The sequence below is a fragment of the Benincasa hispida genome, chromosome 2 (assembly GCF_027475165.1).
Source record: "Benincasa hispida cultivar pf3 chromosome 2, pf3_genome.v1.1, whole genome shotgun sequence".
Taxonomy (NCBI): Eukaryota; Viridiplantae; Streptophyta; class Magnoliopsida; order Cucurbitales; family Cucurbitaceae; genus Benincasa; species Benincasa hispida.
In genome coordinates, this window is record NC_143479.1 from 45839551 (window position 1) to 45861077 (window position 21527).

General features: G+C 38.7%; 1 long non-coding RNA gene across 1 annotated transcript; it reads right to left on the reverse strand.

Moving 5' to 3' along the window:
* Window positions 1–4715: 4715 nt before the first annotated feature.
* Window positions 4716–20000, reverse strand: LOC120071627 (uncharacterized). Its single transcript, XR_016527715.1, has 3 exons — window positions 19649–20000; window positions 5460–5506; window positions 4716–4912 (listed from the first exon to the last, which is right to left on the reverse strand). It is a non-coding gene; the product is annotated as an uncharacterized LOC120071627 (long non-coding RNA).
* Window positions 20001–21527: the final 1527 nt, after the last annotated feature.

The window sequence follows — 21527 nt, forward strand, 5'->3', positions numbered from 1 at the left end:
CTTTTTCATCAACGCAAACAACAAACCAACACTTATTTATTTACTTGTTATTTGCTCTTTGACCACATCATGTACACCTATGTATTTGTCGTGGCTCCTCTCCAATTGAAGGTATCCTGATGGTTTAACATCAACCTACACTTGCTACCTTTTGCGGTGGTAGAATTGGTTCAAAATCTCTAAGATCTGGTCTTCAAACCCATTATTGTCTATGCCCGACTGGGAAGATTGGTTCGACTTAAGCAGCAAGCACACACTCAACTGTAAACCATTTTGCACATAACGTTTGAACATTAATGTTTCTCAGGGTCGCTGTAGATATTACATGGGAGCACGGGATCTCGAGTTAATTAAACTCCATACACGTACATGTCCATGAACGAAGATCAACCAACTTGTAAACCCTGAACCCTAATTTTCCTACTTGTGTATGTTTACTACTGAGACCAGTATGATGAGTAGGTTAATGTGAGAACTAATGTTTAATTGTAAGGAAGTGGGTGAAGAGTTAGAAGAAATGTTTAAATTTGGAAGCTTGACTCTCAGGAGAAGCTAGAAATTGGCTAAGTATTGTTAGTGTGTAGCCATGTGTTGGCTTTGTGTTAGGCGTTGGAGGTGAACCATAGGCGTTGGCCTTACTTATTTGTTGAGGTTAGTTAAGCTCTTAAGGAATCCAAGTGTGGCCGAGTGAGGAGAAGCCATGCGTGGGATGTGCATGCCAAGAGGAACCATGTTGAGTGCAAGCAACCCTATTTATGGACAAGGCATGTAGCAACCAAGTCTTGTGAGGTTAGTATGCATGCAACAGGAGGGTGTTCAGCGTTGACAAAGAGAGGACGCACGACCGATGAGGCTGAGGCGTTGGCATGGACTGGGCGTTCAACCTAGCACATGCACGCGAGGGGAAGCGATATCAAGGTTGTGCATTGAGGTGTAGCGTGCGGACAAAGCCTTAGAGGTTAGCATGCGATGGGGGCTGCGACAAGACAAGCCTCGGGCATTCAAGCAAGCAGTGGCTTGGGCGATGGTTAGGTGTGTGATGATCAAGCTTGGCATGCAATGAGTAGAGCTTGCATCGGTCAGGCTTTGCAAAGCTGAAAGGGCTGGAGTTGCGATGATGATTGAAGCCAAGAGGAGGTCAAGGCACAAAGCACATGCGTTGGAATAGGTTTGCGTGAGAACTATGATGTGCGTTGAACCTAGTTGAAGGCATCTGTTCATAGTAGGTGAAGTAATCAGTCTTAAACCACCAATTAGGGGCACCGGCTGTCTTAATTTCCTAAACTAAGTCCACTTGAGGTGGAGGCGTCATGCTAAACATTTATGATAAACGGTGGGGGTAGTATAAAAGGGAGGATGAACTTCAAAAGGTCAGTTTGAACAATTTCCTGTGCAAATTGAGAGTTTTTGGTGTTGTTGGAAAGCTCTATGAGTGTAATTTCAGAGGCAGTGCTGCTAGAAGAAAATCTCACCGAAATAAGGCTGGAGAAGGAAGAAAGTGACAAGAGGTTCAATTCGCGGGTGAATCTAGATCGTCGATGAAGAATTAAGGCTCCAAGTCAAACCACGAGAATTTTTAAGGTGAAATTTTAAGGTAAGCTTCCTAAGAAGCGGCTTCCCGGACTTAGTCGAGGTCAAGATGGTTCAGGGTTCAGGCGCATCGAGCTCAAGGGTTTATGTACAAAGAACAGGCAAACCCTTATGGGTTGTATCCAAAGACAAGACCCTTTCTCTTGTTGCTCCAAGTGAATAAAGGACCTTGGAATCCCAGGTCCATGAGGATTTCTTCCTTGCGTGGGATATCTTTACTAGGGTAATCAAGGTTCTGGAAGAAAGGCTTTGGACCCTTTATCCCACATTCCATTAACAGCTGCTTCACATGAATACTTGGAATGAGTGTGTGGCAATTCATTGGGAGCTAAGAACGGATCGGAGAAGGTTACCAAGTTGAGTAGAGGGACGTGTTGCATACCTCCGATTCCAAATTATTCACAAATCGTCTATAATATCCTGCTAATCCAAGGAAGCTTCACACTTCGCTGACTGTTGTTGGTGAAGCCACTTGCTAACTGTTTCAATCGTAGCAGGGTCCACTGAGATTCCTTCTTGCTTTACAATATGCCCTAGGTAGGCAACTTGTCGTGCCCAAAACTCGCACTTGGAGAATTTGGCATACAACTTTTTACTTCTTAATATGGAAAGAATGTCCCTAAGATGTTTTTCATGTTCTGCCTCAGACTTGGAATAGACCAAAATATCATTTATAAATATGATCACGAAGTTATCAAGCTAGTCCTTAAAAATTCTATTCATCAAGTCCATGAAGGCTGTCGGGGCATTCGTTAATCCAAAAAGCATCACAACGAATTCATAATGCCCATATCTTGTTCGGAAAGAAGTCTTGGGTATATCAGACTCCTTGATTCGTAGTTGATGATATCCAGACCGTAAGTCTATTTTTGGAGAATACTGAGGCTCCTAGCAATTGGTCAAATAGGTCATCAATGCGTGTGAGTGGGTACTTATTCTTTATTGTCAACTTATTCAACTCCCGATAATCTATACATAAACGCATTGATCCATTCTTTTTCTTAACTAATAAGACAGATGCTCCCCATGGAGACACGCTAGGGCGTATAAATCCTCTATCTAACAATTCTTGTAATTGTATTTTGAGTTCTTTTAATTCCGCAGGTGCCATTCTATATGGTGCTTTAGATATTGGTTCAGCTCCAAAATTAGATCTATACAAAATTCTATTTCTCAACTAGGTGGTAAACCTGGTAACTCTTCTGGGATTACATCTTCAAACTCTCTTATTACAAGAATGGCCTTAATTTCATCCTTTTGGTTTCGTAAATCCACCACGCTTGCTAAATATGCCCAAGCCCCATGGTTGAGCAAATGTTTAGTTTTTAAGGCTGAAAATATTCTTGGGGTTGATTGTATATTAGAACTCTTAAATTTAAACTTTCCTGTTGGAAAGGTGAATATGACCTCTTTATTATAGCAATCTATGATTGCATAGTTTGCTGCTAACCAGTCCATACCTAGTATTATGTCAAAATCACTTATGTCTAGGATGATAAGAGTCAACCCTAGTTTATGTTCTGATACTGACAACTCGCAATTTTCCACTACTGAGTTGGCCAACATAGATACTCCGGCAGGAGTAGCTACGGATAGAATGTAGCCTAAGGGCTTTGATTTTAGTTGAGCATGTTGTGCAAATGTTGTAGAGATGAATGAATGACTAGAGCCCAAATCAAATAAAGTGAAGGCATAATACCCGAGGATGGGTAATGTACCTGTAACAACTGCATCTTGATCCTCTGCCTCTTGACATGTAAGAGCAAGCACCCATCTTTCTATTGTTGGGTAACCTTGTTACTAGTAGGCTGGGTGGTCTGGGCAGTTGATACTTGGTTGACGAGCTTTGGGCAAGCCTTTGCATAGTGACCCGTCTGGCCACAGTTGAAACACACCCCTAAGTTCCGAAGACATTGCCCCTGATGGTGTTTTCCACAATTTCTGCACTTAGGATATGTGAATGTTTGACTCTTCTATTGTGACTGTACGCCCTGAGTGCTTTGAAAAATTTTTACTTGCCGTTGTGAATGTTGAAAGCCTTGTTGGGTGAATTTTCTCTTTGATTGGCATGAATCCTCATTCAGAAGTTGAGGTTTTGGTAGCAAGATCTACTTCTATGAGTAAGGCCGGCTCGAGGGCAAGGGCATACTCTTTGTGTCGGAAAGCAGTAACAATGCCTCGAATGCCTTCTCTTAATCCCCAAATAAACCTTTCCACCTTCTTCTCTTCTGTGTCCATTAGTCGAGGAACAAAGTGAGACAAGCAATCAAATTTCCATTCATACTCTGCCACCGACATGTTCTCTTGACAAAGATTAAGAAATTCCACTTCCTTTTAATATTTCACTGTCAAAGGGAAATACTTGTTGTAAAAAGTCTGATTGAATTGCTGCCATGAGACTGAACCTTTGATTGTTCTTTGTGTGGATTCCCACCAGAACTTTGCATCGCCTCTTAACATGAAGGTAGCACAATTTACTTTCTATTCTTCTGGGATGTTCATGTGGTGAAAAATAGTTTATATTTCTGTTATCCAATTCTCTGCTATAGTTGGATCCACAGATGATCCATCAAATGTTGAAGGATTGAACTTCCTGAATTCTCGAATGATCTTCGAGTCATTTGTATCGTTGGTTATTGGTGTGGTGGATGAGATTGTGTTTCCATTACTCATATTTTGTATTAGTATTTGTAACGCATCTGGTGTAAGTAACACGTAAGGCGTCTGTTCATGTCCTTGATTTTGAACCCCTATGGATTCACTTCGAGGTCTGCCTCGTCGTGTTGGAGCTCTTTCTGGTGGCATCTGGTATACACATTTTTTTTTCATAGTAAGGAAGCAATCTAATCCTTTTTTTTTTTTTTTATTACTTAGACCTATGTTTACTAAATTATTTACTAAATTACTTATTTGAAAATTCCATTTACTAACATATTTGGCATAACTATGGACATCACTTAACAGGCCGAACCATCAAACACCATGACTCTTTTAATGTAGTAGAGCCTACTTGACTCAAATGTTCTGATACCAAACTGTAACGACTAGATCCTTACATATTATGATACAACCGCTACGACATGCATACTTAGACTTTTCTATCATGAGATGAGTTTTGGTAAAAATTTCAAAAGAACATATCTAAAATTTTATTAATTAGGTAGAAAACTGTATAAAAAGTTTATTTTACAAAACACCAGGATCCATAAAACATTAGCATAGTGATACAAAATGCATATATGCCCATAATAATGAGTTTGATGTTTGGCCCTTTGAACGACGTCCAGTTCTGCCACCTACGTTGTGTCCTTACCTACAAAGTCTGTAAAATAGGATGAGTATATAATATACCCAGTAAGTAATTCTCACATAAGGTAGTGACCAAATGCACAATCACATGCAACATGTCATGAAAACATATAATAACATGTGGTGGTCGGTTATGCTTCCAACGTAAATTTATCCACCTAGTAGGAAGATGAGGACTTAAGCGGAAACTAACCCATCTGATGATTAGCAGGTTATGCAGTCAGTAGGGCCAGAGTCACATCCAACATCAACCATTAGCATAAACATAAGATTGGACTAGAGGGGTGCAACCATACATACCCTGTTAGTCCCTAGCATAAACTTGACATAGAATTGGGTCTAGAGGGGTGCAACCATATATGCCCTGCTTGGAAGCATAACCTTTACCTAATTAAATTTTAATCTTATTTTATCATTGTGAACAAACATAATGCATGGGGTCCCTTGTCGAGAAACACGTTTTAAACATGTAATGCAACATAACAATGACATAATTATGCAACATAATAAAGGTACACTACAATAAAACACTTAAAGAGAGGGTGAGATAAACTACTTACCTTGACTGCGATCCTAGTTATTCCTTATTATTCCTTATGGTTTGATCCTATAAAATTTGTAAAGCACTTATAATTAAAACTAACTTTAGGACTATTTAAAGATCTTGATGAATGTAGCTTATTTATCTTGAAAATTATAATCATTAAGTCTTGAGAGTATTAGTTTAATTACGCTTAATCCTTTAATAATGAGATTATTATTCGTATAATAATAATAGTAGTACTAGTAGTGGTATAATAATAATAATATTAATAATATTAGTATTAGTAATAATAATTAGAGTAATAATAATAATAATAGTAATAATAGTAGTAATAGTGAAATGATAATAATAATAATAAGAAGAAGAAGTGGAGGAGGAGGAGGAGGAGGAGAAGAGACTGAGAATAATAATAAAAGTTAATATTTAACATTGCATTAGTAATAATATTATTATTAATGGTAATACTAAGTAATAATAATGATAATGACAATAATATTATCATTAAATTAATATTGTTAATAACAATAGTAATATGAACAATAATAATATTAATAATATTAGTAGTTATAGTGAAAATCCAAACTTTATTAAGTAAGCAATAGAAGTTTAATTTTAGTTATTCAAATTACTAAGTTGCATCAATGCTGGTACATGTTGTCCTGTGTACTCCATGACTTTCGCAAGGTATAATTGATATAAATAACAGCATCCGGGATGCATCACTGCCTTCTAAAAAGAAGCTAAGATCTTCATCGTCGACTATGTCAATTGGGGGAGTCGGGACCAATAGATTGTAGCAACATTTGATGTGTATATCAAATATATCCAAATAAATATTCAATTGTTGGTGCATCATACTCACTAATTCACTGACTGTTATATCATTTTTGACTTTCAGACCTTTCATATGACCACCAACGTAATTTCTTTCGGACTCATCCCAATCCCCACTAAATCGTACAAAGATGCGAAATAGTGTCATTGATCTACAATGGGATAAACAAATCATTGATAAGTGAACGATCATTTATACATTACTATGCGATCGTTTATAAATGTTTACACGATCGTTTATAATTTACTATACGATTGTTGATAAATTACTACACGATCGTTTATAATTTACTAAACGATTGTGTATAAATTACTATACGATCGTTTATAATTTACTATACGATCATGTAGTAATTTATACATGATCGTCTAGTAATTTATGTTAAACGATCGTGTATAAACTACACGATCGTTTATAATTTACTAAACGATCGTGTATAAATTACTACATGATCATTTATAATTTACTGTACGGTTGTATTGTAATTTATGAACGATCGTCTATATTGTAACAAACGATTATCTAGTAATTTATGAACGATCATTTATATTGTAATGAATGATTGTGTATATATTACTATACGATCATTCATTTAATGCTAAACGACACTTATTATGAAAGCTATCTAGGACAAGAAATCGTTGAATATCACTTACATTCTCTCCATTTCTGAATCTGACAATGAAAGTGATCAACAAAGATGTTGGACTGAAATTCTAAAAGAGAAAGCTACGAGAGAACAATGAGAGAATTTCGTGGGGAGTTCGACAGAAAGTGAATACTGAGAGTGACCTTCCATTCTCTTCAACTTTAACAGATAAATCCACACAAAACGGATAAAGTCATCTAAGAAATGCATATAATATCTACAGCCTTCGGTGGATAATACAGGAGTAGGGCCCCACAAGTCGGAGTGAATTAATTCAAAGGGAGAGTTAGCATGAGACAAAGATGTAGAGAACTATTTTATTGACTTTCACTTGTAGATTATAAAGTTAAACTATATCATTCAAAATTTTTGCAGATGGATGTCCAGGCCTTTGATGCAAAATAGACTTAAACACAACATTAATACTCCCATTTTTTACTTCGAGACAACATTAATACTCCCATTTTTTACTACCTTGAAGTACGTCATTGTTCTGTTGTCCGACTTCAACCCAGCACCAACTAAGTTTGAAGCACTACTAATGACTCCAATTTGACCAACTTTGTATAGCCCCTCATTAAGCTTTCCCTTCAGCACCACCTTACTCGTGTTGGTATCCTTAATGAGACAATAACCAACATGAGTTTCAATAAAACCTTGTTGTTGTCTTGAACTAACTTAGATACACTGATACGATTTTTTGTAATTTCAGGCACACACAACTCATTCTTAAGATTTAAAACTCCATTATTAGTAGTAAGTTGACAAAAGGCAACATGTGAAATATTCAATTCACAACCATTACCAACTAAAATTTTTTTGTTACCTCCATAGTCAAAAGAATTTGTCATCGAGTTATGATAAGAGATGACATGATTCGGAGCCCCACAGTCTACGTACCAGCTTGGATCTATGACAGATTCTGGAGTTGCCACAAACGGATTTCCATTGACGGTTGCTATGAAGGTTTGTTTGGGGATGAGTTATGGCCTTAATTAGGTGGAAAATTAATTGGAAAAATATATCCACGGTTGTTCTGTTCGCTACTCGGATTAGGAGAGAATTGTCGAATAAGAAGCTTGTAACACGATAGGGCAGTATGGCCTGGTTTTGAGCATATTTGGCACAATGGTTTATTGTTCCAGTTGCCATTCCAGCCCCCACGTCCCTTGCCACGACCATTTTCACAGTTTCCACGTTACCCATTATTTTGTTGTTGCGGAGGATGATTACCACTGAAGTGATTTGGATTGGTCCATTTGGATTCAAACTTTTACTCGTATTCATATGGAAGTTTTGATAAACCTTTTGCGGTTCCGTATCCCATAACCTGTGTGGTGACTTCCAGTGTCATCGAGTTGTATAACCAGCCTAATAGTAATTGATTGGTGGCAACCCATGAATCATATTTGGGATTTCCAGTTTCTTGAGTACCAACAGTTGTGGAGCTAGATGCCTGAGTTGATTCAACTTCAGATGTTGGCATCATTTGTGCTACTACGGCAGCATAGGTGGGATTTACCGAGGTTGCTTGCTGAGTAGTTGGACTCTCTAGCTGTACAAACATTGATGGGTGCCCGAACAAGTGATAGCTTTTTAAGATGGGGAGAGCCAAGTTCTTCTACTGAAGGAAGTTTATCCTATCAAGTTTGATTGAAATAATTTGGTTTGGAAGCTAGTTCAAAGGAGGACTACTAAAGGTAAGATTTGCAGAAGCTCCCTTTGTATTGACTGATGAATGGGCGTTGGCATTAATGTTTTGATACCAAGACAAGGTTTCAATTCCAAGACAAAAGATAAAACATAAAAGGAAAAGGAAGAAATTAGACGTTTGGCAGAGCTGCCCACAATATGTATTCTGTATATTTCCTCTCTTGTCAAATCAAGACTGTAATACTCTATTTATACAAGGAGTGTGGAGAAACCTACTAGACCTCCGATTATACTGTAATATCAAAGAAGGAAGAATAAGGGTAATATGGAAAAAGTGGCAGTTGCGGTGGTTAAAGAAGTTGGGGACCACAGTTAAATGACTTTCAATTCTGTTGGGAGAAGTTCTGATTGAAAAGAAGAAGGAAACGGAAAGAGAAGACATTGAAGAACTGAATATCTTGGGTAAGGGGAGTGAGCTTTCGTGTGTGGGAGTTCGGGTTAGTCTGATCGTGTAGAAGCAACGGAGGAGTACTACTGATCACCTACCTCATCTACTAGGCGATCGTGTAGAGAATCCCGACGAATGTATAGTTGTTGTAAGCAATCACGTAGTGATCGTAAGCGATCGCGTAGTGATTGTAAGCGATCGTATAATGATTGTAAGCGATCATTTAGTAATTATAAGCGAACACGTAGCAAGTGTAAACGATCGTGTAGTTGTTGATTGGTTGTCATTGTCTAGCAAAGTATATGTTCATCGTTTAGCTGTTTTGATATACGATCGTGTAATTACAATTTATTAATAAAAACATTTTAAAAGATCAATTTCCTATCAGATTGGTATCAGAGCAACAACCTGGGCAAGCATGGCTCAGAAACGATTTGAGGAAAAGCTGGAGTTGCTAGACCAGAAGATATTTGGACTCAGAGTCGAAGTGCAGAAATTACCAACCGTAGAGGAAAATTTGGCGTCGTTTGCGAAGAGCACTGAGTGATTGGGATTCCAAGCAGAGAAACATCAACAAGTGCTCATTTTGTATGTTACGGAAATGACGAAGGGAAAAACGAAAGTGACGGAAGAGGCGGAAGGATCGAACAACAATAATGTGTGCAGAACGAATGGTTCAGTTAAAGTAGTGGGTGAAGAAGCGACTTGCGATCGAAGCAAATTCAAGAAAGTCGAGATGCCGATGTTTAGCAGAAGTGATCTAGATGCGTGGCTATTCAGAGTAGATCGCTACTTTCAGATTCATAAACTGACTGAATCCGAGACGATGACGGTGGCGGTTGTGAGTTTCGACGGCGCCGTGTTAGACTGGTACCGGTCTAAGAAAGGTAGGGAACCGTTCAAAGATTGGAAAGATCTGAAGTGAAGAATGTTAGTTCGATTCTGATTTTCAAGAGGGGGATCGATTTGTGGTAGATTCTTGGCTATCAAACAAGAAACTAATATAGAAGCATATCGAAATCTGTTTGATAAATTGGTAGAGCCATTACCACACCTACCGAACAAAGTGTTGGAAGAGACATTCATGAACGGTTTAACACCGTGGATAAAAGCTGAGGTCGAATGTTGGGAACCGTCGGGGCTAGCGCAAATGATGTCATTAGTGCAACGTGTTGAAGATAGAGAGAATGCACGGGTCAAAGCGGGTCGGGCGCGAATGTTCGGAGGTAAGATCCAAAACTCGAATTCTTCGAAATTTAATATTAAAAATGTGAGTAAATCGGGAAGTAGTAGTGAAATGAAAGAAGGAGGGAAGTCTGGAGAGATATTTCCGATGAGGAAAATTACGTTGCGAGGTGTGTCGACTAACGATAATCGGAGAGAAACTCCGGCAAGAAGGTTAACAGACATTGAATTCTAGACGAAGAGAGAGAAAGGACTTTGTTTCCGATGCGATGAAAAGTATATTGTGGGGTATTGGTGCAAAGGGCACGAACTGAGATAACTGAGGCTACTTGTGCATACGTCCGATGAAGAATTGGAATTGGACGAAGAAGACGAAATGAGAGAGGAGACGCTGGAATTGAACATGCTGACCGTGAATGAAGAAGTCTCGTCGATTGCGGAACTCTCAATGAGTTCAGTTGTGGGTTTGACGAATCCTCGAACAATGAAGATTAAAGAGGAGATTAAAGGGGAACCGGTGGTAATACTGGTTGAATGTGGAGCTACCCATAACTTCATATCAGAAGGAATAGCAAATCGTTTGTAGGTGGAAATCCTAGAAACAACAAATTACGGGAAGGTTTTGGGATCGGGAATCGTGGTGCGAGGTAAGGGAGTATGTAAGAATGTGGAAATGATGATAGGAGAATGGAAGGCGAATGATAGCTTCCTGCCATTAGAGCTAGGAAGTGTAGACGTGATTTTGGGGATGCAGTGGTTACATGGTGACGTAAATTTGGGATGCAGTATTATGCGATACATGTCTTAGGTTATGCGTTTGTTCTCATGCGTTGGAATGGACAGTATGCGTTAATCTCTTATGCAATGACCATGCGTTTCTATCACAAGTTTTCTTGCGCTCTCGCCAAGTATAACGAGATCGCAAGTTTCTCAGATGATCCGAGATCGAACTCGGGGACGTGTAGCTAAACGTTATGCGGTAGTGTGTTTGCGGCGAAGAATAAAAGAATGTTGAAAGTTATAGGCTATGCATTACTCCTACTCCTAACTATCAGATTAAGCAGTGGAAGTATGATGGTGAGAGACAAGAGACACGACAACTGTTAACGCGTAGTAAGAGGTATGGGAAAATAGATAAAATGGTGAGGATGTCTTCACCGCAAAACTAAGCTTGACCGCAAGGGTAACACCAACCAACGCATGCTATGCGATTATGCTATACACACTTGACGTAGACGCATGCGATGTATATGCGATAGTGTCGAGAGGCCTTATTTCTAAGTCTCTATTCCCGCTCACGTGCTCTCACACATAGGCAAGATGACCACATATCACCATATCCTACTTAACGAGTGCATACGCTGTGTAGTAGCAAACGGAGCATATTCCTAAGTCCTCGTTCTTGCTTATGCGATCCAATCCGCTCTCTCGAGTCGAGATTTGGTTTTTAGACTACTCTCCCAAGTATGTCTAAATGATGAATGATGTGTTCATAAGACAAGGTAATCATATAAACATGGTTGACGTAAGATTATTCCTATCTCTAGTGAACACTTGCTTACATTGCTTAATGTGATCAACTACTTACCCTCCCAGACAATTGGTTGCTGCTGATTCTACTCATAGACAAGCATTGCGTCCGCTTATAGACAAGCGTTGCTACAGCTTCACACTAAACAAATAAGGTTTTCTCACAACACTCGCGCAACGCACACCTCCCAGTGGTTTGCTACATGCTTCATATTCCTATGTCGCATGATTAAATATGCGATACTCTAACAGTCTTACTTAGTGATGCAATGAAAGTAAAGGATCCTAAGTAAATGAAGATGGAGATGGAATCGAAGGAAAATATAGAAATGCATTGATCATAAAATGTATTAATCTCTTAAGCCAAAATGCAATACAATACAAGGATAGAAGAGATATGGAGGGACGGATAGAAGCAATGTCTTGCTTCCATCAGATGTATGTCAAGGCTGCCAGTGGTTCCATGGATGGGCAATGGAGTAGACTCTCTCGATCTGTAACTCCGGCGAAGGCTCCGGTTGTCACTCGGAATAGTTGAGGGGATGAAGAACTCTCAAGACTCCATCTTCTCATGCTTTGATCTGGATCAAAAGGATCCACCCGAAGGTAGAAACTTGGATAATTTGAAGTTCTGCTCAACGGCTTCTATTTATAGAGTTTGATCGCCGACAGCATTAATGATCCTTCTCTGAAATTTTGCAGCTAACGGCGTGATGGACCTACTTTGAATCTCTGCTGCTAACGGCGTGGTAGGTGAAATGTCAACATACCTTTTGATACTCCCGAGGTATGCATTCATGCTTGATTTCTGGAGTATCAAAGCAGTCCACCACCCTTGCGGTCATCCCTTTATTATGATTATTATTCTGTAGTTGCAATCTCTCTGCGATGACCGCATTCGCTTGACAGCCGCAATTTCTATGCAATGGACGCATGCGGTTGATGGCCGCAACATCCATGCGTCGAACGTATGCGTTCGTCTCTGCAATGGAGAGATTCCCCGCATGCGGTCGTCTTTGCGATAGCCTGGCTTCCGCGTATGCGATCGCTTCCCACGTTAGCTACAAAGATAGACAATTGAACGCATAATAACGCATAAAAGTGGGTTAGCCGAGATTCTTAATGCTGATTGACGCAAGCTCGTTTTCTCATGAATTCTTAGTATAATCGCCACATCTTCTACTTAACAGCCCTCATAATTCTAATAAAAGGCTTATAATGACGTGCATTTCTGCCCGTCATCAGTTACACTCTTTGGGAAAAACAGAGGTCGATTGGTGGAATTTAACAATGACATTTGTTCATGAGGGCTGAAAAGTTACTTTGCAGGGGGATCCAAGTCCGACGAAAGCAAGAATTAGTCTGAAATGTATGGTGAAGACTTAGGCAGCTGAAGATCGAGGGTTTTTGGTTGAATGTAGAATGATGAGCGGAGGTGAATTTTTGGCAGAGCAATATAGAAGTGAGGAAATCGACATAATACCAGAATCTCTATCAACCTTGTTAACTAAGTTTAAGGATGTATTTAAATGGCCGGAGGAACTGCCTCGTCGTCAAAGTATAGAGCACCATATCCACTTGAAGGAAGGAACTAGTCCAATAAATGTTCGACCATACCGATATGCGTATCACCAGAAGGCAGAGATGGAGAAATTAGTCGAAGAAATGTTGGATTTGGGCATCATTAGACTAAGAACCAGTCCCTACTCGAGCCCTGTTCTACTGGTTAGAAAGAATGATGGAGGGTGGAGATTTTGTGTGGATTACCGTGCTCTCAACACTGCCACCATTCCAGACAAATTTCCGATTCCAGTGGTGGAAGAGCTTTTTGACGAATTGAATAGAGTTGCTTTATTCTCTAAGCTGGACTTAAAGTCGGGCTACCATCAAATAAGGATGTACCCGCGGGATGTGGAGAAGACTGCCTTCCGGATACATAAAGGGCATTATGAATTCCTGGTAATCCTTTCGGTTTAACCAATGCACATTCCACAGTTCAAGCACTGATGAATACCATATTTAGGCCTTACGTCATTTTGTGTTAGTATTCTTTGATGATATACTAGTGTATAGTAGAAATCTAGAGGAGCATTTACCATTTAGAGGTGGGTACTATCAGTGTTAAAGGAGAATGAGCTTTATGCTAATAGGAAGAAATGCCAATTTGCAAAGGACAACGTGGAATATTTGGGGCATATCATTTCAAAGCAAGGAGTGAACGTAATCCGGAGAAGGTGCAGGCAGTGTTGGAGTGGCCTGTACCTAAGACAATTAAGGAGGTGAAGGGGTTCTGGGGGTTATCTGGCTATTACCAGAGATTCGTACAAAATTATGGCAGTATAGCGGCTTCATTGACATAGATTTTAAAAGAAGGGACTTTTCAGTGGACGAAGGAAGCTCAATACGCCTTTGAAAAGCTCAAAACTGCTATGATGACATTTCCCGTGTTGGCGTTACCTGATTTTAGTATACCCTTTGAGGTGGAGACCGATGCTTTGGGGTATGGCATGGGAGCTATGCTAGTGCAGCAGAGAAGGCCGATTGCTTTTTACAGCCATACTCTGTCAATGAGAGATCGTGCAAAACCGGTATATGAGAGGGAGTTGTTAGCTGTTGTCATGGTCGTACAAAGGTGGCGACCTTACTTGCTAGGAAGATGATTTGTCATTAAAACTGATCAGAAAATATTGAAGTTTTTGCTCGAGTAGAGGACGATACAACCGCAACATTAGAAGAAGGTTGCTAACTTACTTGGTTATGATTTTGAAGTAGTCTATCGTCCGGGATTGGAGAATGGGGCCACGGGTGCATTGTCCATAGTGGATATGGAAACTCAGTTGGTTCACTTGTCGGCTCCTACTTTAACCGATATGGCTGTAATTCAGAAGGAAGTAGAGCAGGATGATCGGTTACAATGAATTAAGGGTCGTGTACTACAAAAGGAAGACAGAGTACAAGATTTTTCTCTCCATCAGGGCGTGCTGAAGTACAAAGGATGGTTAATGAAGGATCTCTTACCGAAGAGTTCCATGAGCACGTTCGGATCACTCCGATCTCACTGTGACCAAAATACCAATATACATTCAAACATACAGTTATGTAAACAAACAGTAATTATCGGCATGCTATGAACAACAAATAACAAGGGAATGAGTTGCCATACCAGTTGAAGACAGTCTTCAAACTTTGGAACTCAACGCAGCGGAAACCTCCACGCGATCTACCAATACCCAGCAGAATCGTCAACTATAGCAGCACGAACAACCGCACAAACACGAACGTCGCGGGGACGACGCCACAAGAAAAGAGTCCCAGTTATTCTCAGAGTGAGAACCCAAAGCGTGGTCTTTGGTGAATTTGGTAGAGGAAGGAGGAAGCACAGATCGTGTAGACGATAAGCAAGTGGGAGGGAAAAAGACATTATCGTATAGCACGATGCTTATCGTTTAGGAGAAACTACATGATCATGTAGGTTTTACTGAACGATTGTTTAGGAAATGGTATACGATCGTTTAGGGAAGCTATCCGATCGTGTAGGAACTAGTGTGCGATCGTCTTTTTTGCCCCATCCCATTCAAACCCTTTATGAGCAAGAACCTCCTTCAAAATCCGAAACTGTTTTTTCCAAGTTTTTAATCGACTTCTGACGTGTTCTTTAGTTAAACCACCACCAAAGTTTTCATTCAAGACTTGAAGAGCTGCTGTATATGCAGCAGGCTTCCATGTGCCATCGACCCTATTTCCTTCTTTTACTTTCTTGACAAGAGTCCTGGCAAGAAGATGGTCCATTTTAGTAGTCCAATGCAGGTAATTTTGTCTCTCTTTCCTATTGCAACTGCCAGGCACACTCCCAGGCAGATACACTTTCTGATACATTGCTGAAAATTCACAGTGATACATTGCTGAAAAATGTGCCAATTTAAATCTATAGACTAGTTCTGTCCGTTGACAGTAAGCAAGTCATAAGCAATACAATCAATCATTCATTTTTTTTTTTTTTGGGATAAGAAAAATTAATCATTCATCAATTTTGATTTTACTCAAACAGCTTAAACATTGATTCACTTGGCTTCAAATAATTAAGACCAAGAGAAACAAGCACTAAAAATTCTATGAAATTGCAGAACTCACACCCCTAACTCCGTGTGGGGAATGAACACCAATCATATAACCCATGATCCATGTTACCACTTACAAGTCCTAAAGGACCTAGTTCCTATCTTCTCTAATTTGGAGTATGATCCTTCATTCTCCTTTTTATTTTTATTTTTAATTTTTTATAAGAAAACAGTTGTCTTGTTCCTTATCATTAAGAACAAAGGGGAAAAAATAATAAAAAGACACCAGCTAGTGTCCAGGGTATATTCTAATTTTTAATCACACAATGGTGGCATAAAAGACAAAGGGAAATCAATACTAGTAAAAACCAATAGCATGAGATCTGTGAATAGACTATGCACTTGCACTAAAAATGTCACACAAGGAGGCAGGAGCCCTTGAGTGGAGCATCATAAACCTTATAGGCATCCTTCAAAGGCTTTCTACAATTAGGGTGGGTGATAAAAGGGCATCTTCATGGAATGACATTTGGGTCAGAAATCAGTTTCCATCCAAATGATTTTTTCCAAGGGTTATTAAATTTTCAGGACAAATAAATCATATATCTTTGAGACGTGAGGTAAAAGAATTGAAATCTTGGCAAGTTCTTGTAAGAGGAGGAGTCTTAAAACACAAGTTGCAACAGCATTGTCTCCCTCCCTCGGTGTGCCCTCTATGTTTGGCTCAAAGTGAAGACTTGTATTATTTGTTCTTTGTGTAGATTCTCTAAATCAGCATGGGAGAAATTTCTTCTCAAATCTTATGGTTTAACGCAATGAAAGCTCTCTTGTCTGAGATATGGTTTGAAAAATCAGTGGGTTTTTCATGATAAGCCCTTTCTTGGTCTTTTCGCTTGGATACGTCTACTTGCATCCTCTTGTTGTTCTCATTCAAAAGTTTTTTCTAATTATTCTATTCAAGACATTTTTTTGACTTGGAACGCTTTCATTTTCTCTATTTAGTTTAGTTTAAATCTTTTAGTTGAATATTTATTTTCACTTTTCAGTTTCTACGTTATTGTATTTTGAGCATTAAACTCTTTTTAGTTTATCAATGTGTTTGATAGTATGGGGTTCTATCTCAAAATCAATTGGCAATGGGAGGGTAGCTCATCTATCTTATAAGGAGTGAGGGATCCCTTGATTTTTCCAATGTGGGATTCTCAATATGCCCCCTCAAGATGGTGCCTCTTTTGGATTCACCATTCTTGATCGAATCGCAATTTCTTTTTATTGGACCGAATACCCGTTTGGACATCATGGACTCTAATACCATGTATAATCCACCAATTGACCCAAAAGCTTAAAATGATAGGTGAAGGTAGATTTAATTATATATCACTTAACACAATGAAAGGTCTCGTTTCCTTTTCAGGAAAAAAAAAGGAAGAGCCTGAAAGATGAGAAATGAAGTTCGTGACCTCAAAAGACAAGAAAAATTGGACTTCAAATGTTTCGGGATTGTTCTGGATAAAAGTCATTATTTAAAGACTTAGTAGCTCCTTTGATGTCCAAGGGGTTTGCACATGTATATTGGTAGAGAGAGTCCTAAAGAAGTGATCATTTTGGCTTTAGATACTCTTTATGATGAAAGGTGTTGACTAATCTTGTTACGTGGTCATCAGTCCAGGTTGTCGTGAACTGTGATTAAGGCTAGAACGGACCTTTCTCACGTGCATTTTCAATGTTATGAGGTTCTTATAGCAAAAATGCCCTACCTTCAAGGTTTTGGATCAGTATTTGACCTTCATTCCAAAACACAATTCTAAATAACCTAAATCTCTTCGTCATTCCTTCATTCAATCTATGTTTGCCTTGTAGGTGGAGAAATGGAAATTGATGTCCTGAAGTAGGATTGAACAAACTAGACACAAATCGTGATCAAATAAAGCATAAGTTTCTTGAACAAGCCACAATTATGAAATGATGAGGTGTTTCAAAATTGAAGTTTTAAATATTTATCAAGTACAATAACATGATATTCTAAGAAACACGGACAACTTAGTTTGGCGACTATGGTTGACGTGTCCGAACAATAATATTCATATTCTTAAAGCTCAATGACAATTAAGCAAAAGTCGGCCTTTTCTCTCCCAATGAACTAGAATTCTTGGACTTAGAATGCCTTCCCATCAATCTTTCTGGAATCAGACACTATAAATCCATGGACCTCCAGTTATCACCAAAAGACAATCTTATATAATTTCACAGCTTACTAACTTAGCATAAAAAAATCTGTCAGCTAAAACTTGTTATTCACTGGGTCATAATTTATTCCTTTCCCACCATGACACTTGACACATTTGGAGGTTGGCCCCCCTTTTTTAATAGATGCAATAACTTTCATTGAGAAAAATGAAAGAATACAAGGACATACAAAAAACCAAATCCACAAAAGCCTCTCTAGAGAAAGTGGGACTAAGATAGTAAAACAATAACCTTCCCACTTACCTAGAACCTCGACATTCCACCACGAGGAACTATTAGCCTTAAAAGAAGGGTGCTCTAACAACATGTTCTCAAACCGAAAAGGACTCCGACCCCAATTTTGGGTTCCCCATGCAATTTCAAAGTCTTTCAAAATAATGAAAAGATAATAAAATTTTTCATATTACAAAATGCTTTTAATAGGCTAAATAAAGAAGTGTCGCAACAAATATAATTGACAGTACACAACCAACTCAATGAATTAACTTGCAAACTAATCCTGAATTCTAACATTCGATACCTTTTCTCTTTCCAGGACTCCCAAGAAACTGCCAATAATATCAAACGAACTTCATTTTACAACTTAATCCAACAGTTAACTAGAAATTCATCACAGCAAAATCAAATCTGTTATTCACCACTCAATTAGTAAAGTCCCATCTACATACGGGCTATAAACTACCAATTGCTTTCCTGCGAGAAATCATCCAAGTCGTAAACGAGCCTAGCCCATACAGTTGCAGATGCCAACACTTTCAAAAGAAGTAACAGTAACTAGGAATCCAATCTATAACATCCACCTCAAACACACTCAGCCTTTCCCAAAAACGATGCTACTGCATAACCACAGTGCAGGAACGGCAATAACTATTCGGTGATTCAATGTAAGGTGTTGGATAATTTAAAGATTTTTCTTTAATTTATTTTATTTTAAATATTTATTTTATTGGTTAGTTAGCTTGTGAGGAGGAGTCAGTCTCCTCTCCCCTTTCTAAGGAAATTGTTAAATTACGTGGGTTGTGTGTAGGCCTTTTTACGCTTTTAATGTCTTCTTCCGCTAGAAGTGAAGACAATTTATTAGAAACCTTATTTCACACCGAAACTCTACGATTCCAAAAGGTTTTTTTGTGAGTAAACATGTCCAATAGAAATAGAAATTCGTAAGATTGCTTAGTTGCACACAAGCTTTCTTAGAGTGCCGAAATACTCAAGGACAAGTGGAGGCACATCTTCTCTAAGGAGAGGATTCAACAGCGCGCCTCTACCCAAAATCACAAGCAGCTTTTTCAAACCATCAACTACTGATGAACTTTTAGTTTGGCTTTATAATTCCTGTACAATTTTCACTGCTTTATTATACACTTTCCAACATAGGGAAACTCAGCATCTAAAAAAACATAGGAACTACGAAATTGAAGACCCAAATATGTGTCTTAAAACCCATCATTTAATTGGTTAGAAATTTTCGTTTATAAACCGAGTATTGTAAACTCTATACCCCTAAAACTTTCATGTCCTTTATAGAACATTCCCAAATAAATCACTATAAACCAACAAGATATACGGTAATGATTCAAATAGCTAGTACCCATTTACCTACCTGGCGAAGGCAGAACTCGAGTGAGATTGAGACGAACGAAGCTTGAAGATTCTGTCCAGCCCAACAAAAAATGGCGGTGGCTCCTCTCCGTCGCAGTCCTCGACACTCTGTCTTCTTACCTGAATTCTTACACAGACTCACACCCAATTACGACGAAACTCCATTAATCTTGAATTCTATTGGTTCTACTTCTCTCTGAATTGAAAGGGGCTTGATTGATTGGGTAGCAAAAGAAACGGAATTTTGCAGAATGTTTCATATGGAAACGTTAGTTTCCTATGAGTGACACTAGGAGAGTCGTTTGGCTGGTTTCATTGCGTATTTTTTCTTTCGACTCTTGGAAATTTGTGTGGATTACCTTTTTTTTTTTGGCCTAAAATATCAAATAATTCATTTTTAAAAATAATATAAATTGACCCTCGGCCCACATCATCGTCATATCACATTACGTAAATTGCCCTCATCTCTTTGTCTTCTTACTTTTTACTGAAAACCAACCAAAACTTGAAACTCTTCAAACGTAATGGCTTCATATCGCTCATAAGCTCTAGACAGTTTCGCTAAGTTTTAAAATCCATCATTTGAACTTGCAAAAGATTCCACTGCGGCCGAAAAATCGAATATGATCAGTAAGTGATTTCAATCTGTGCCTGAAAATGTCTTAAACTGATCGGTAATGGGGAAATGGTGCATCGTTCTGGGTTTAGAAATACTGTGAATCTATGGTTTTTCTTTGTTTTCAATATGTTCTGAGGTTGAAGACGAGTAAAAAGAGATAATGGGAGCGAGATAAATAAGAGTGAAATTGACGAGAGCGATATTAAAGGGAGCGACACCGGAAAGGGTGGGTCGTTCTGGGGTTTAGAAATACCGTGAACCTATATATATATATATTTTTTTTTTTGGGTTTTCAATGTGTTCTGAGGTTGAAGACAAGTAAAAAGAGAGAATGTGAGCAAGATAAGTGAGAGTGAAATCGGCGAGAGCGATACTAGAGAGAGCAATACCGGAAAGGGTGGGTCGTTCTAGGATTTAGAAATACTGTGAACCTATATATATATATATATATATATATATATATATATTTTACTAATGTGTTTTGAGGTTGAAGACGAGTAAAAAGAGAGAATGTGAGCAAGATAAGTGAGAGTGAAATTGGTGAGAGCGACAACAGAGAAAGCGAGACTAAAGAGAGCGATACTAGAGAGAGCGACACTAACGAGACAATGTCCAACGAGAGTGGTTCTAGCGAGACTTAAACAAAATATTTTTTTTACATTTTTTTTTCTAAAGGAGTTTATTGATTGAATCTTTATTTCATGCAGGAGTCATTTAAGATGTCAACATGTTTCAGAATACCTATAGCCAACCGATTTCCTGGTCAAATAACGAGCTTGGCCCACTTGCTAATGCGAACAAGACTGTGAAGGAGAAGCTTACCCCACAGCAGTTAGAGATGTTCAAGAGAACAATTTTTGGGCGATTTATAGACATTGACATGGTGTTTAACAACCAAATTATCCATCATAATTGTTTAGAGAAGTGAAGAACACGAAAGTTGACTCAATGAGATTCTCTATTGGTGGAAAGGTCGTCACGTTTTTTAAGGATGATATTTTGTTGATGATTGGTTTATGGCGATCCCTTATGTGAGTTGATCTAGATGAGCAGTCCTCATATGAACTTGCAATCAAGTATTTCGGTAATCGAGTGACGAAGGACACCTTACATATCAGTCTACTAGAAGAAAAATACAAGAAGTTCGAGTTTGAAGATGGCGAGGATGCTGTGAAGATCACATTAGTGTACTACACGAAGGTTGTAATGATGGGAAAGAACAAACAGAAAAGTGCAGTGGACCTTAAACATTTTAAGGACG